The sequence below is a fragment of the Carassius carassius genome, chromosome 5 (genome assembly GCF_963082965.1).
Source record: "Carassius carassius chromosome 5, fCarCar2.1, whole genome shotgun sequence".
Lineage (NCBI taxonomy): Eukaryota > Metazoa > Chordata > Actinopteri > Cypriniformes > Cyprinidae > Carassius > Carassius carassius.
Genome location: NC_081759.1, coordinates 28,226,768 through 28,241,638, shown reverse-complemented (window position 1 = coordinate 28,241,638; position 14,871 = coordinate 28,226,768). Strand labels below are relative to the sequence as shown.

General features: G+C 39.7%; 1 long non-coding RNA gene across 1 annotated transcript; it reads left to right on the top strand.

Annotated features, from left to right (window-relative positions):
- Positions 1 to 1,507: 1,507 nt before the first annotated feature.
- Positions 1,508 to 11,505, top strand: LOC132140388 (uncharacterized). Its single transcript, XR_009433789.1, has 3 exons — positions 1,508 to 1,639; positions 11,242 to 11,274; positions 11,357 to 11,505. It is a non-coding gene; the product is annotated as an uncharacterized LOC132140388 (long non-coding RNA).
- Positions 11,506 to 14,871: the final 3,366 nt, after the last annotated feature.

Here is a 14,871-nt window from a genome sequence, read left to right as displayed (position 1 = left end):
TTCTTTATTAACCACTGTTGCCTATGGCTTGCTTGCTGTATGTATGAAGACTAAAGCATTTAGCACCAACTATTAAAATAGTGAGGGTGTTTTTGACCATATAGACACAACAGTATGTCTTTCTGTAAAGATTCTTTGAAATGTTATGTATTTCGAAAACTGTATAAATGGCTTACATTGATAGTGTGCATATTGCTTGAACATTTATATGTAAAAAAAAAAATCAGTAGAATTATTATAATGTCCTTTTTATGTACTGTGTTATATGTGTTAAACTCAATTACAATTGTAATTTCTGTCATCATAATTTAAATAGTGTGATAATTACTGTATGATAGTTTCTTAAATAATAGACAATCAGTAATTACAGTACATTAACTGCCTGTAAGCAAAACCATATATAACAACGTAATTAATTATTACACTTATTACGACCACTGGCATGGCACCAACATACCAAAACTCACTGGTTAAATCTTATGTGCCCTCCAGAAGTTTGCGCTTTGCAAGTGAACGACACCTCGTGGTGCCATCCCAAAGAAGTTCAAAATCACTCTCACTGACCTTTTCCTAGACTGTGCCCAGCTGGTGGAATGACCTCGTGATCTCTTATCACACCGGATCCATGGTGGTCAAGTCAGTCGGCAAGGCAAGCACTTCTTCCTTGTTTCATGGTGGGTACGTACTATGCTTCAAAACGTAGGTTCTGATTGGCTCCTGTGCGCCAATGAACGCGATCTATCGATCTGTGCTCGATTGCTCTTCCTTCATCCTCCAACTACCCGGATGTCTGTCTCAATAAGTTGAAATTGAATTTGAGAACTGAATCTGAATTGTGAGAAGTGAATGTGAAGATATATAGAGAGTTTATTTTTAAGTGAGGATCAAATTTTATTCGGCTACAATTCAGATTCAGTTTTTGAATAAATACAATTTGAAATTATACAATTCAGATTCAGATTTTCAATGCAATGATTCAAATTAAACAATACACTTTCAAATTAGGTTATTCAAATTCAGTTATTCAATGCAATTATTCAAGTTTAGCAATTCAAATTCAGTTTCTGGTGGCACAAATTTCAGCCCATAGATTGTGTTTAAATGTAAAAAGAGTTTGAGAAATAATAAAAAAAGAATTACATGTAGAAAAGATATTGAATATAATATACTGTAACTCTGTACTGTAAAATTGAATAAAATATAATAAAATATAACATTGAAATATTTAATGAGCTTTTTCCCACTAGGAATTGTATTATTTAAAATCAGTAAATATATATGTGTATCAGTTCACATTCTTCTGAATTCTTCTGGTTGTGCCTCAGGATGACGAAAATCATGACTGTGACATCACCATAGCTGATGTTGATACAGATCAAAGGATTTATGTGTGAGAGGAGAGTGCATCCCTGCACAGCTTTCTAGAGCTTGGCTTCACTTCCGGCTTCGCTACACTGTAAAAAAATTATTAAAAGCGTAAATATACAGTACTGAACTGTTTTCTAAAATTACGGTGTCTTACCGTAAATGCACACGTGATCGGTGGGAGAGGGGGAACCAAAGGGTAGCTGACGCATAGAGGAGCATGGTTTCAGTCAAAGTTTTATGGATTTCATCTCAAGTTGACGCTCATTTACAGGTAAGCAGATCAAAGTCTGAATAAATGTTTATCTTAAATTGTAGCGTTTTTTAATGTGGGCACAATATTTTAATTTACATTTGACAAATCTTGCCAAGACGGTGAACTAGCATAATTTACAAATTTCTCCTGAAAGTTAAGTGTGTGTATGTGTGTGTTTGTGAAGGAGAGATTCTTGCAGCTAATTGCATCGTTTTTTTTTCTTTCCTGGTGTAAAATCCCGTAAATGTTAAACTTGTAAAGAGTTAAATATAAAATACTTGCGTTCGCTGACTATTTAATTGAATATGAGTTTAATATATTCGGCAACAGTAGAAGATGAGCACGTGATCGGTGGGGGAGGGGAGCAACGGTTAGCGTCTGATACCAGAGAAAAGCATCATCAGTCTCAGTGAATATAACATAGTAAACGGATTTTCTCTCAATTTTAATCTCGATTACAGATAGCAAATAACGAGAATCGGAAGTAAGTGTGTTTGCTTGATTTTCTGAAACACTTATTTGCACAATTATATTTACATTTTGCATTGGCGCCAACCCAGTGTGGTTTAAAATGGAGGATTTGCTTTATTTGCATTCTTGTTGCTAAGTTAGGTGTGTTTAAAGTTGGTAACTTATATATTAACCTTATATACATTATAGGGAAATCGAAAATAGGCCTGTAAACTTAATTTTACTTAGGTAGCATAAACTCACCGCCTTTTGCATGAGCACTTGACTTGATCGATGGATGGAGTAACGTTATGGTGAGAGACGTTTGTTTTTTGGGAGTGACAGATTAGTGGAATATTTGCGCGAATTTCAATTTAAGTCGTATCTAAATCAATTTAGAGTGTAATCTAAATATATTCTAACTTATTGTTTATTAAGTGGGCTTTGTATGTGAGCACATTTTAATCACAGATTTTGCACTGGATTTATTGGCACAAATCTATATATCACAGAGGAAACGTTACTTCATTCACTTAACTTACAGTCTAACTTTTTCCTCAGCCTCAAATACAGTTTTGTGTGTGTGTGTGTGTGTGTGTGTGTGTCAGGGTTCCCACGCGTCCTGGAAAACCTGGAATATTAATGACCAATTTTCCAGTCCTGGAAAACACATGGAAAATGAGAGAAAACATAGATTGTCCTGGAAAATTATTATTTTTTAAAATTTCTTGATCATTAAAGAATTGGCCGACAACTGGTTGAAACAATTAACGTAACAGAAAGCGCTCTGTTCAGGGATGCTGAGTTTTGACACGTGAGCTCACGCTGTTTAAGCCATAGACATGTATAGAAAGGCTAGATAGCTTACCGGCGCTGAGAGCCAATGGGACCCGACGACGTCACACGGCGGCCATCTTAGGACAGGACCGCTCGTCCAGTTATAACATTAAAGTCTATTGTGCATGTAGTGCTGAAATAACTATATTTTGCTCAATTTTCAACCGATTTTCAAACGGCTTGGTGTGTCATAAACTTCAGGGATGCGGCTATTTAACTGCATACTTGTGAAAAATTATAGCCACGGAGTTTAAGAAAATAGTATATTAAGTAGACTAGACAGGTAAAGTACTAGGTATACCCATACACACACACAGTAATGATGTCAATATTTATAAGGTACATGAAACATGAAATAGTACAATTTAGTTTATTACTAATATTTACATTATTAAATACATGTGTAAATTTATGTATAATATAAATCTGTCTCAAGTTGCCATTCTGTAAAATAAAGAGAAAAGAGATGGGTCTTTGTTTTTTGTTTTTTTACTTAGGTCCAAAGGCACACAATTAGAAAAAACTTACAAAAAAAATATACAAAATATACAAAAAAAAAAAAAACATTAAGACACAATTGGACACAAAACTCTTTCCATCAATACAATATAATCAATACAGCTCCCTCCCTCTCCTCCTCTCATTTTCCACAAGCGTAATCAGAAGTTCTGTAAACAAAAAACCAACAAAGTAATCCAAATGTAAAGATGTTTTTAAGAAACCAAACCACTTGGAAATCATGTGTAACTCAAAGCTATGTTGAAACGAAAGACTAACCCTGCCTCTCCCACCAATTTACAATTGCTTGGTGACTCACTTACGACCTCTTCACTGCTAGCCAGCAAATAAATACAACCACATCCACAAAATGACATTTAGACAAAAGATTAGGTTGTCAAGAAACGTTGTTGGTCTCAGGAAACCTGTTAATAATTGAAAATGTCGACTGTGGTATCATTTTAGAGTAGAAGGCAGCCATGAAACACACAGCTACGCTGCAATGTTAAGCGTTTCTCAAAACGTGAAGCTACAATTTAAACATCGGCATCAGCACAAATCATAGCCACGTTAATAAGGTTTGTAATAAACCAAACCGTTTGTAAATCCGTCAAGAATTCAGCAAGTTACGAGCATTTTAGTTGGCGTATGTCACTCACCTTGCGTCCACAGCAGCAGGGAACAGCAGCGCAGTCTCCTGACCTAAGATGGCCGCCAAGTGACGACACAGCTGACTCCGCCTTGAGCCATTCTCGAGGTCGGACATCCGGGACTTTTACTCCCATAATGCACTGCGCGCGCATAGCAACCGCGGCGAAGGGTAAAACAAACAAGCGCTCGCCATTAAGCAACACGAAGCGGAAGACAAACGAGCGCAGAGCTGTCGAGAAAACTGCAGAGAATCATGCCTAAAAACTGTTGTGTTGTTAGTTGCACAAACAACAGCGTAAAGAGGAGTGACCTCTCATTTTATATGATACCTAGCAAGGCAACTGAGCCAGACTGATAAGCAACAATGAAATGCACTAGTTGTGTGGGGTATAAGATACGTTTCTGCAGTTAGTCTATTTTTGCTTTTTTGAAAAAACTGTGTCCCTCACTGACACTGTACAAGCTGTACAGACTGAGCTCATTACAGCCATTGTGTAACACAGTGCTTTTGAATAAACATCTTTTTTTTCTTTTTTTTTCTAAATGAACATAGTTAATGTAATCGATGCTTGATGGGTATTTAAACATGACTGCAAGTGTAGGACACATGGTATGTACACATGGTGTTCATACCAGGGGATTTGATGAGGTAATTGTATATGTCTGGATACTCGAGCCTGGGCCATGCCTTTGGGTTGTTCTCCCAGGACTCAGCTGGATGTCGATAGGGACAAGATTGTAACGTTAAACCTACAAGCGACAGCTTTCTGTGGTACCTGGTCAATGCAGGCGCAAGTAGACTTTCTATATATTGATAAGACATTCTGTAATAGAAGAAAGAAGATCTGTATTTGTATAGCTGCTAGCGCCTTTCACATACATGTAACGTTAGTCACAAAGAGCTTTACATGAGTGTTTTATTATTACATTCACTTCACTTCTCACCACAGACATACATTCGCATACACAGATATCATTCATCATTAATAAAAAGTAGTCCGTTAGTATCCATAACTGACATAATTCACAACAAAACTTCTGTGAATAGATAACTATGCAGTTGCTATGCAGGTCACATGATTTGTGACGTAACGCCGACCAAGAGAATCTAGCCTTTTTATACATGTCTATGGTTTAAGCTCCCTGTGACGTATGACGCGGTCTCGTGTTGCCGGTTTTCAGGTGCTAGAAATTAAGTGCTCGAATGTTTGCAGGAAATGTTCACTGGTATGGAGGTAATATTTAATTACATGTTAATATTATTATAAAGTAATTATTTTGATACGCATGTGCAAGGGATCTGCACGGCGAATTACAGCATGAGTGACGGCATTTGCCTAAGAAAAGGTTATCGATTTGTTAAGTCTATTTTATTTAGAATCGTTGGAACGTCTTGCATCCCCATGACAAATCAGACCCAAATTTCCAAAACCTGTTTTATGAACGATATAGGAAGTGAAAATGAAATGCTGACGCGATGCACAGCGATAATTGCATGTTCATAGTGCAGCACAGACTTGTGAACATGAGGCGGAGGCCGGTAGTATATAATAGTAATTATATAAACGTATATATAAAGGCACGTTTGCTATTGTACTATTGTCTGTTTGCTCTGTTTCACCAACCTAGTAGTTCCAAACAGACGTTCCCTTTCATAGGTCACTTCGATGCTGCGGTGACGTCACCACGTATGGGAACACCTTCGGTGTGACGAATGTCTGAAGCCCTATACCATCCCGCCAATCTTATTGGCCAAATAGCGCGTGGCACCGCCCAGCATGCGTAAGCATATATATACCTGGTGCCGCGTGCCATTTACCTCAGATTTCATTCCTTCAGTACGAAGCGAATCTTCTGTGCCCTATTATCTCGCGTTCTCAGCGATCATCTATGAGCAGTATACTACTCTCCGCGGACGCGATGAGTCAACGAAAGGTAGGAGCCGTATGATGGGTTATCACGAGGAGGCACTTATGAGAGGTTCGTTGCAGCCTCTCTACAGGTTCTCTCCTTGATAGCCTATGGCTACAGTAAAATATGCATACACTTCCCCTGTGCACTTACGGCATTAGGAAGTATCCGCGCTCTGGAGTGTATTTCTTAAGTCGCCTTGCGTCTAACCCCAACCGTTTCGCTTCTGCGGTCGCCGAGGCCCCGCACGAGGTGTTGGTTAGGGGCGATATGTGCGGCTTGAATATGAATACAGTGATGCACTGGAGTTCCATGTGCTCGCTCTCCCCCACTCGAGCGCGTTAATCAACAGTTTTGCTCTTCAAATGGTGGATTACGGCTCACACAGCCGCCGCGTTTTCGCTAGCGGCTTGGCCCGATGTTATCTTGTTGGATTGAATCCTGCCGTGGATACGCTTCAGGATTATATACAACGAAACGCAGCGAGTTTGACGCACACGCTTTTCTTCATGTTAATATGCCAGGGACTATGCCCTTCACTGAGAGCGCTGTTAGACTGCTAATGCACATCTACCCTCTCACTGCAGTCCCCATACTCTAACTTTGACTGTCTCGCAGCAAGGGCACCTCGAGCGTCATTGAACTGAGCTATCATTCGCGCGCCCCCTCAGACACTCTGCACAATCCAGCCTTCAGAGTTTGAGGGACGGCGCGGAGGCTGGCAAAGATGGCCAGTGTATGACGGCTCGCACAGCTGCCGCGTTCTCGCTAGCAGCGTGGCCCAATGTTTATCTTGTTGGATTAAATCCTGCCGTGGATACACTTCAGGATTATACACAACGAAACGCAGCGAGTTTGATGCATGCGTTTTCCTTCATGTTCTCTAACATTGACTGTCTCGCAGCAAGGGCACCTCGAGCGTCATTGAACTGAGCTCTCATTCGCGCGCCCCCTGAGACACTCTGCACAATCCAGCCTTCAGAGTTTGAGGGACGGCGCGGAGGCTGGCAAAGATGGCCAGTGTATGACGGCTCACACAGCTGCCGCGTTCTCGCTAGCAGCGTGGCCCAATGTTTATCTTGTTGGATTAAATCCTGCCGTGGATACGCTTCAGGATTATACACAACGAAACGCAGCGAGTTTGACGCATGCGTTTTCCTTAATGCTTGCCAGGGACTGTGCCCTCCACCAGAGAGTGCTGTTGGATTGCTATGCACATCTAACCCTCTCACTGCAGTCCCCACATTCTACATTGCTTGCCTCGCAGCAAACTGTGCTTCGAGCAGCATTGGATTGAGCTGTAATGCCAAACGTTCCCTCAGACACTCTGCGCAATCCAGCTTTCAGAATTCAAGGGGCGATTCAAGGGTCCTGCACAGACGACCCATTTATGACGGCTCGCACAGCCGCCGTTTTTCGCTAGCGGCAAAGCCCGATGTTCAATCTGTTGGCCTAATTCCTGCCGTGGACACGTTTCAGGATTATACACAACGAGACGCAACGGCTCTTATACATACACTTCTCTGTGCACGAACGCCACGAGCTTTTCGTGCCCGGATATTTTAACATGTATGACAGCGTTGCAGGAAGCGGAAATTTTGAGACCGCTAGTATGGTCTCGTCCGTGTGTGAACGCTTGCCCGACATTTCTCTATGGGTGTTACGCACGATTTGTCATGGATACACCATTCAGTTTCAATAAGGCCCGCCTCCTTTCCGCAGAATTCTTTCCACGGTGGCGAAGCCGATGGAAATAGCGGTGCTGCGACAGGAGATGTCAACTCTGCTGAGCAAAGGGGCTATAGAGGAAGTACACCCCTCTCAGATGGAGGCGGGGTTTTTTACAGCCGTCATTTTGTGAAAAAAAAAAAAAAACACTGACGGATTACGACCCATTCTGGGTTTACACCATCTGAATCTTGCATTCAGGAAGTTCCTCAGATTCGCTTTAGAGAGCAAAGCGTATCAGTATTTCTCAAAATGCATGGATGGATCTCTGGCCCCGTTGCGGCACCAGGGCGTTCGTGTTTGAACTATTTTAGGCGATTAGCTGGTGTTTAGCGCAATCGCAGACTCAAGCACACTCTCATGGGGATCTTGTGCTGAATCATTTAACAGCCTGGGCTTACGTATGGAATGTTTCACCCCGTTGTCTCCGCATTGGACGATTCCGGTGACACGGCGATGTGTGATGTCGCTTAAAAATATGTATGTCAACCGAATTCTCCTGACTGAATTCTCCTGACCGGATGCTGATCGGCCGTCATGTGCTGCTCAGATCAGACAACACAGCGGTTGTGTCATACCTGAATCATCAGAGAGGATTATTCTCTCGCCCCCTGTGCAGGCTGGCGAAACATGTTCTTTGTTTTCAGAACTAAATTCTATCGATCCGAGCTGTTCATGTCCCCGGACGTTGGACTTTGGAGCGAATTTGCTATCCAGGCAGACTCTGGAACAAGCGGAGTGGGGATTGCACCCCCAAACGGTGAGTCTCCTATGGCAGATTTTCGGGGAAGCGAAGTGGAATTGTTTGCGTCAAACACGACTGCGCATTACCCGCTTTGGTTTCTCCCTATGCCCTCCAGCACCCCTGGGCTTGGATGCATTAGCCCACAACTGGCCCAGGACCAGTTTGTATGCGTTTTCCCCCAATCTGTCTGATTTCGGCGACAGCTGCTGCTGGTGGCTCCGCGGTGGCACACACACAGCCGTGGTTTGTGGATCTGATCAATCTGTTAGCGGGCTCTCCATGGGAGATTCCCCTCAGACAGGATTTATTATCACAAGCACAGGGACTGATTTGGCACCCGAGGCCAGATCTATGGAATCTGTGGGCGTGGCCTCTGAGCAGAGTGAGTTCATATGTCCCGGTCTTTCTGCTGAAACTACCGAGACTATACTGAATTCTAGAGCAGCTTCTACGAGACGCTTATATGCTTTCAAGTGGAGACTGTTTACGGCCTGGTGTGAAACTCATAATATGGATCCAGTTTACTGCCCAGTGGCGTCAGTACTGGAGTTCCTTCAGGAACGTTTTTCGGATGGAGTGACACCAGCTACCCTAAGGTTTACGTGGCAGCCATTCAGCTTACCACGAATATATAAATGGTGCCTCAGTGGGCCGTCATCCACTGTTTCTCGTTCATACAGGGTGCGCGACGGCTGAGGCCTTTCCGCCCCGTGCGGGTCCCTTCATGGGTTTTTCCATTGTGTTGCATGGTTTATCAGGGCATCTGTTTGAGCCCTTGGAATTGTTCCGGATAAATCCTGACTTTTATAGCACAGACTCTGTGGAAGTGTTGTTGCGACCAAGGCCTAATTATGTCCCTAGGTCGCATCTATCCCTTTTCGCTTTCAGCAGGTGGTCCTGGAGGCTTTTTCTCCTGCTGCGGCGGAGTCTGGGGATCTAAGTCTTTGCCCTGTGAGAGCGTTAAAGACTTATGTGGATCGTACTGCCCCATGGCGTGAGTCTGACCAGCTGTTTGTCTGTTTTGGACATAAGAATAAGGCCATGCAGTTACGAAACAGCGCATGTCCCATTGGCTGGTGCAGGCTATTTCCTTGGCCTATGAGGCGCGCGGGCTCGCTTCGCCCTTAGGAGTAAAAGGTCATTCCACGAGAGCAGTGGCTTCTTCTCAAGCCTTTCTCAGTGGATCTTCTATGGATGATATCTGTGCTGCGGCAGGCTGGTCCTCACCGAGCACTTTTATCAGGTCTTACAGTCTGGATGTGAGGATGGCTCCTGGCTCCCGGGTTCTCTCCGCTTGACCAGATGCTTCCTTGGATCCAAGCTATCAGGTACGTCAGGCGTGATGGTATAGCGTTCCCATACGTGGTGACGTCACCGCAGCATCGAAGTGACCTATGAAAGGGAACATCTCGGTTACGTATGTAACCTTGGTTCCCTGAATAGGGAACGAGATGCTGCGGTTCTGGCCGTGCCGTACCTTGATAGCTTTCTTCTTCGTCATGAAATCTGAGGTAAATGGCACGCGGCACCAGGTATATATATGCTTACGCATGCTGGGCGGTGCCACGCGCTATTTGGCCAATAAGATTGGCGGGATGGTATAGGGCTTCAGACATTCGTCACACCGAAGGTGTTCCCATACGTGGTGACGTCACCGCAGCATCTCGTTCCCTATTCAGGGAACCAAGGTTACATACGTAACCGAGATGTTTCTCTTAGCAACAAACAGTACAGCGACGTTTCTTTGCCGACTGAATCTTTGAGAAACGATTCATGACCCATTCATGAAGACCGTCATTTTCTTCATTCCTAAATAAGCGTTTTGAATGAATCGTTTGATAGAGTGACTCCAGTGATTCACTCATTAAGAATGTTATTTGCTGCCATCTGCTGGTGTTAATAGTTTTTTAAAAGCATCTTACCTTTCCTCTTTCTATTCTAAATTGTATTTATTTTTAAAACATTACATTTGTTGCGTTATTTATACAATTGTGATATACTGTTCGTTGATATTTTATTAAAACACTAGATTATTACTAGTGTTTTTTTTATTAAATAAGGAACATTAACACAAGGAACATCCTGTAAAAATTCAGCTGTTCAAAAAAGAATGTGTCTCCTTCCTTTCCATGACTTGCAAGAAAATAATGGAGAGAAGTCCCCTAATGTACCCAGGATCATTAAACATACTAAATGTTTTTTTTGAAAATGTCAAAAGTTTTCTGTGATAGTGTAGGGGGATAGAATATACAGTTTGTACAGTATAAAAACCATTATGTCGAAGGAGATTCTCTAGCAGGATAGTGAACCAGACGTGTGTGTGTGTGTATTTGGTGCATTTCTGATTTTATAGTTGGGTTATAGCCATAAATTGTATGCTTTTTTTAAGAGAGGAGAGAGGAATATATTACTTTAGGCTGTGAATGTGATCCTTATATTTTTTTCCCATCATCATGAAATTTGAAAAGTCCTGGAAAATGATCTCTGAAAAAGAGTGGGAACCCTGGTGTGTGTGTGTGTGAGAGAGAGAGAGAGAGAGAGAGAGAGAGAGAGAGAGAGAGTGTGTGTGTCTGTGTGTGAGAGAGAGAGAGAGAGAGAGTGTGTGTGTGTGTTTGTGTGTGTGTGAGAGAGAGAGAGAGAGAGAGAGAGAGAGAGAGAGGAAGAGGAGAGAGCAGTAGACAGAATATTTTTTAGTGTTTTGAATGAAAAGTTGAAGGATGTCCCAGGCTGAGAACATATATATGGTGCACCTGGTATACACCTGCTTGTCAAGATTCTAACGTTAATGTCCCACTTCCAGGAACATGAAGACGGACTGGTTTCACATGCAGATGTAAGTATTTAATTTTCTTCTTTCCACTTCACCACATTATATTATGTAATATTCTTATTTGTGTATTGTGTGTTCTCTACAGGTTGCAGCATCTGCATCTGATATTGAGAAGACACTCAATCTACCTGCCAATCCTCATCTGATTTTGCTGGGTTAGTGTGTCATTACACATGATGAAGAGACATTTACTGATGTTTAAGATATAAAATTGTAACATTGCTGTTGTGCACGATTGTTAAAATTGCTTTTTTTTCCTTTTTGCGTATGTTTTTAACACTCTCTTAGAATCTATTGTAACACTTTATAATAAGTATACAGTAGTAAAGTAATAAATTATTTGCAAACTAGTTACCTCAACCTTTCTCCTGTGTTCTCCTTGTGTTCTTCCATTTCAGTTTTTTCAGTATATCATCATCTGATACACTGTCAAATGTGGTTTTATTCGCATGCCAGGCACGGAGAAAATAGGAGAAAGGCATGTAGATCCACATTAAATCCAAACAAATCAGAATATATATATAGATAGTTTGCAAATGATTTATAAGTGCTTTATTACTTTATACTTATTATAAAATTTTACCGAATTAATCTAAATTCTAAACCAAATTAATTAATCAGAATTTTGAAAAATGGTTATTATACACTTCGGTAATGTGTAATGCAACTTTCCTTAGATGTTTCTATGGAATAAACCCAGAAAGAGGCTCAAAGACCTGCAGAGGCAAGGTAGTCTCCAAGAAGACGGGGAAGGTGGTGAATAAGAAATCTACTACAGTCAATCCAAAGGTTGCCTCTCTACTAAAAAATCTAATGGACTTCAAATGGGATTTCATCTAGGCAAGTGAAGTTACACATACATTTTCATTAAATACAGTTCTTAATACAACTTATTTCACCGTTAAAATATTTCTTACATTTAAACTTGTTTAACAAAAAAAAAATCAACATTTAAAAGTAGTCAGTCGAAAAAGACTAATGGGACTCATTTTGGTTACTAACGTCGCGTCCCTGTAGTTTGTATTGCATAAAATGAAATAATTTACAGCAAAGAAACGGTTTTATAGATAAAATATCCACAAACCTATATTTGCCCAAAAATAAAATGCAAGTCGTCAGCGGCACTGAGAACTACTCTGAAGAGGAAACAGTCCGCACTCATTAAAACCCCTATGTTGTTGCGACTGTCACGTCCCGGGTCCTGGGTTACACAAAAACTTTATTTTTTTTTTTAGAGTACATGCAATTGTGACAGGCCTATTTACAATAAATGTTGAACTGATAAGAAGAAATTATACAATTAACAATTAAAAAGAGAAAAGAAGCATTTTCCACTTATATTAAAAATTGTATGCGAGTGCTCTACACAGAAAAAAATGTAATAAGATTTACTTTGCTAAAAGTAAAGAATTTGCACAAATATATTTTAAGTAAATTTGACTGCTCTAATATACAGTACAACTCACCTGTCATTCTCAGGTTAAATCTACTTAATATTTAACTTAACACTCATGAAGAAATTAAGTAAATATGTTTTTTTTGTTTTGTTTTAATTTTTTCAAATTACATCTTAATTGTTAAAATACATTTTAGAAATCAAATAGCATGTCCAATTAACTGAAATCCTGAAACTGATTCAATTTAACAATTTATTTTTAGGAAATACGTTTTTTTCTCAAATTCCATTTCTATTCAAACATGGAAGAACAATTGTGTAATTATTCCTTAAACAATTTTTAATGATTATAATTTTTATTACTACAATTCTTATTTGTATTAATATATTACTTTGAAAATGACACATTCTACTGTACAAAAGTGATATATTTCCGCCACAATCACATCACATTAGACCAAACCTTTATTTTGAAGGGTTGATGTGAAGACACTTGATTTTTTTTTTTTTTTTTTTGTGTATGTGAGATAGAGCTGCAACTAATGATTATCTTTTCTGTAGACTAATCTAGTGATTATTTTTTTGATTAGACGACTACTTTAACGATTATTATTGATTTATTCTTTTTTTTTATTAATCTAGTGTTCCTTTTTTTAATTAGTTAATTAATCCTTTGGATAACTTTACAAAAAATTATAAGTACAACTTCTAACATAATATTTCAACTTTTATTAATTATACACTAATCCACATCGCGATTTCAGTTAGTGTACAACACTATTTTATTGTATTCATCAAAAATGTGACAAATTCTGTGACAATCCACATTATTTGCCTAATTCCGTTTTCATGACCGGATTCCGTGATTGCCTCCATGTTTTTCACATCGTTGAAATCGTAGGGTCCTAAGTTTCTGAAATGTTTGTGTACTATTATATATATATGTTTTTTGTCATGTTCTTTTGAAATTCTGCTGATGTTATTTTGACTTAAAAATGATTTTTCTCAATGTTTATGTTTCAGACTACACCCCTCCCTGGCTACACTTGCATCAGAGTTGGTGACAGTTTTATGTTTTTGAAACGTTCTTGGACTGTTCTACAAATCCTTGCCAGGTTTTGACTTTTATTACACCAAAATAAGATTCTTGTTCAGAAGTTGTTTGCCATTTCTTAAAGGCTGTTTTTAGGGGAACGTACACTCCAAGCCCATGCCCATGCATTGTCATACTCATAGCACACAGCTACACCTTAAATGGCTGCTTGTTGTGTGTTTTATATGGTGAACTTAAATTAGTTTAAATATGTCTACAGACTTTAGCAGGGTTCATTTTTCACATTGTCTGTTTTGTAATGCTATGGTTAATTTTCTTTTCTCTTCATCTCATCTTTCTCTAACACATACAAAGACTGATTCTTCCATTTTAGATTGCTTTTTTTTTGAGAAAGCATTTGAATTATTGGTTGGGCACTTAAATAAATAGTGTGCTATAAGAAATACCCCCTTGGTCTTCTCTTTTCTGTGTATTTGCTGCCACTTTTCTGTATAAATGAAATGCCAGTTTGTGAATTTGTTAAAATACAGATATTTTTAATAAAGTTAATGATTGGCAAAAATGGCAGTTCTACGGTAAAAAAAAACAAAACTAGAATACAGTAATGATACTGTAAAATTACGGTACACTGCTGGAAACCCTGTTGCCAGTATATTACTGTTAATTTACAAAAAAAAACGTAATTCAGAAAACTGTAAAATTACGGTACACTGCTGGAAACCCTGCTGCCAGTATATAACCGTTAATTTACAGAAAAGCTGTAATTCAGAAAACTGTAAAATTACAGTACACTGCTGGAAACCCTGCTGCCAGTATATTACCGTTAATTTACAGAAAAGCTGTAATTCAGAAAACTGTAAAATTACAGTACACTGCTGGAAACCCTGCTGCCAGTATATTACCGTTAATTTACAAAAAAGCCGTAATTCAGAAAACGGTAATAAAACTGTAAAATTACGGTACACTGCTGGAAACCCTGCTGCCAGTATATTACCGTTAATTTACAGGACAATTTTTTACAGTGTACCGTTTGGCCATTCTAGCTTACTGCTCTGCGCTTTGCTTCTTATTTCTGTACCTTTCTCTGATTTTTCTAAGATTTTTTAATTCAGCAGATCAGCACAGTACTCAAACAACAGATTTTTGGCAC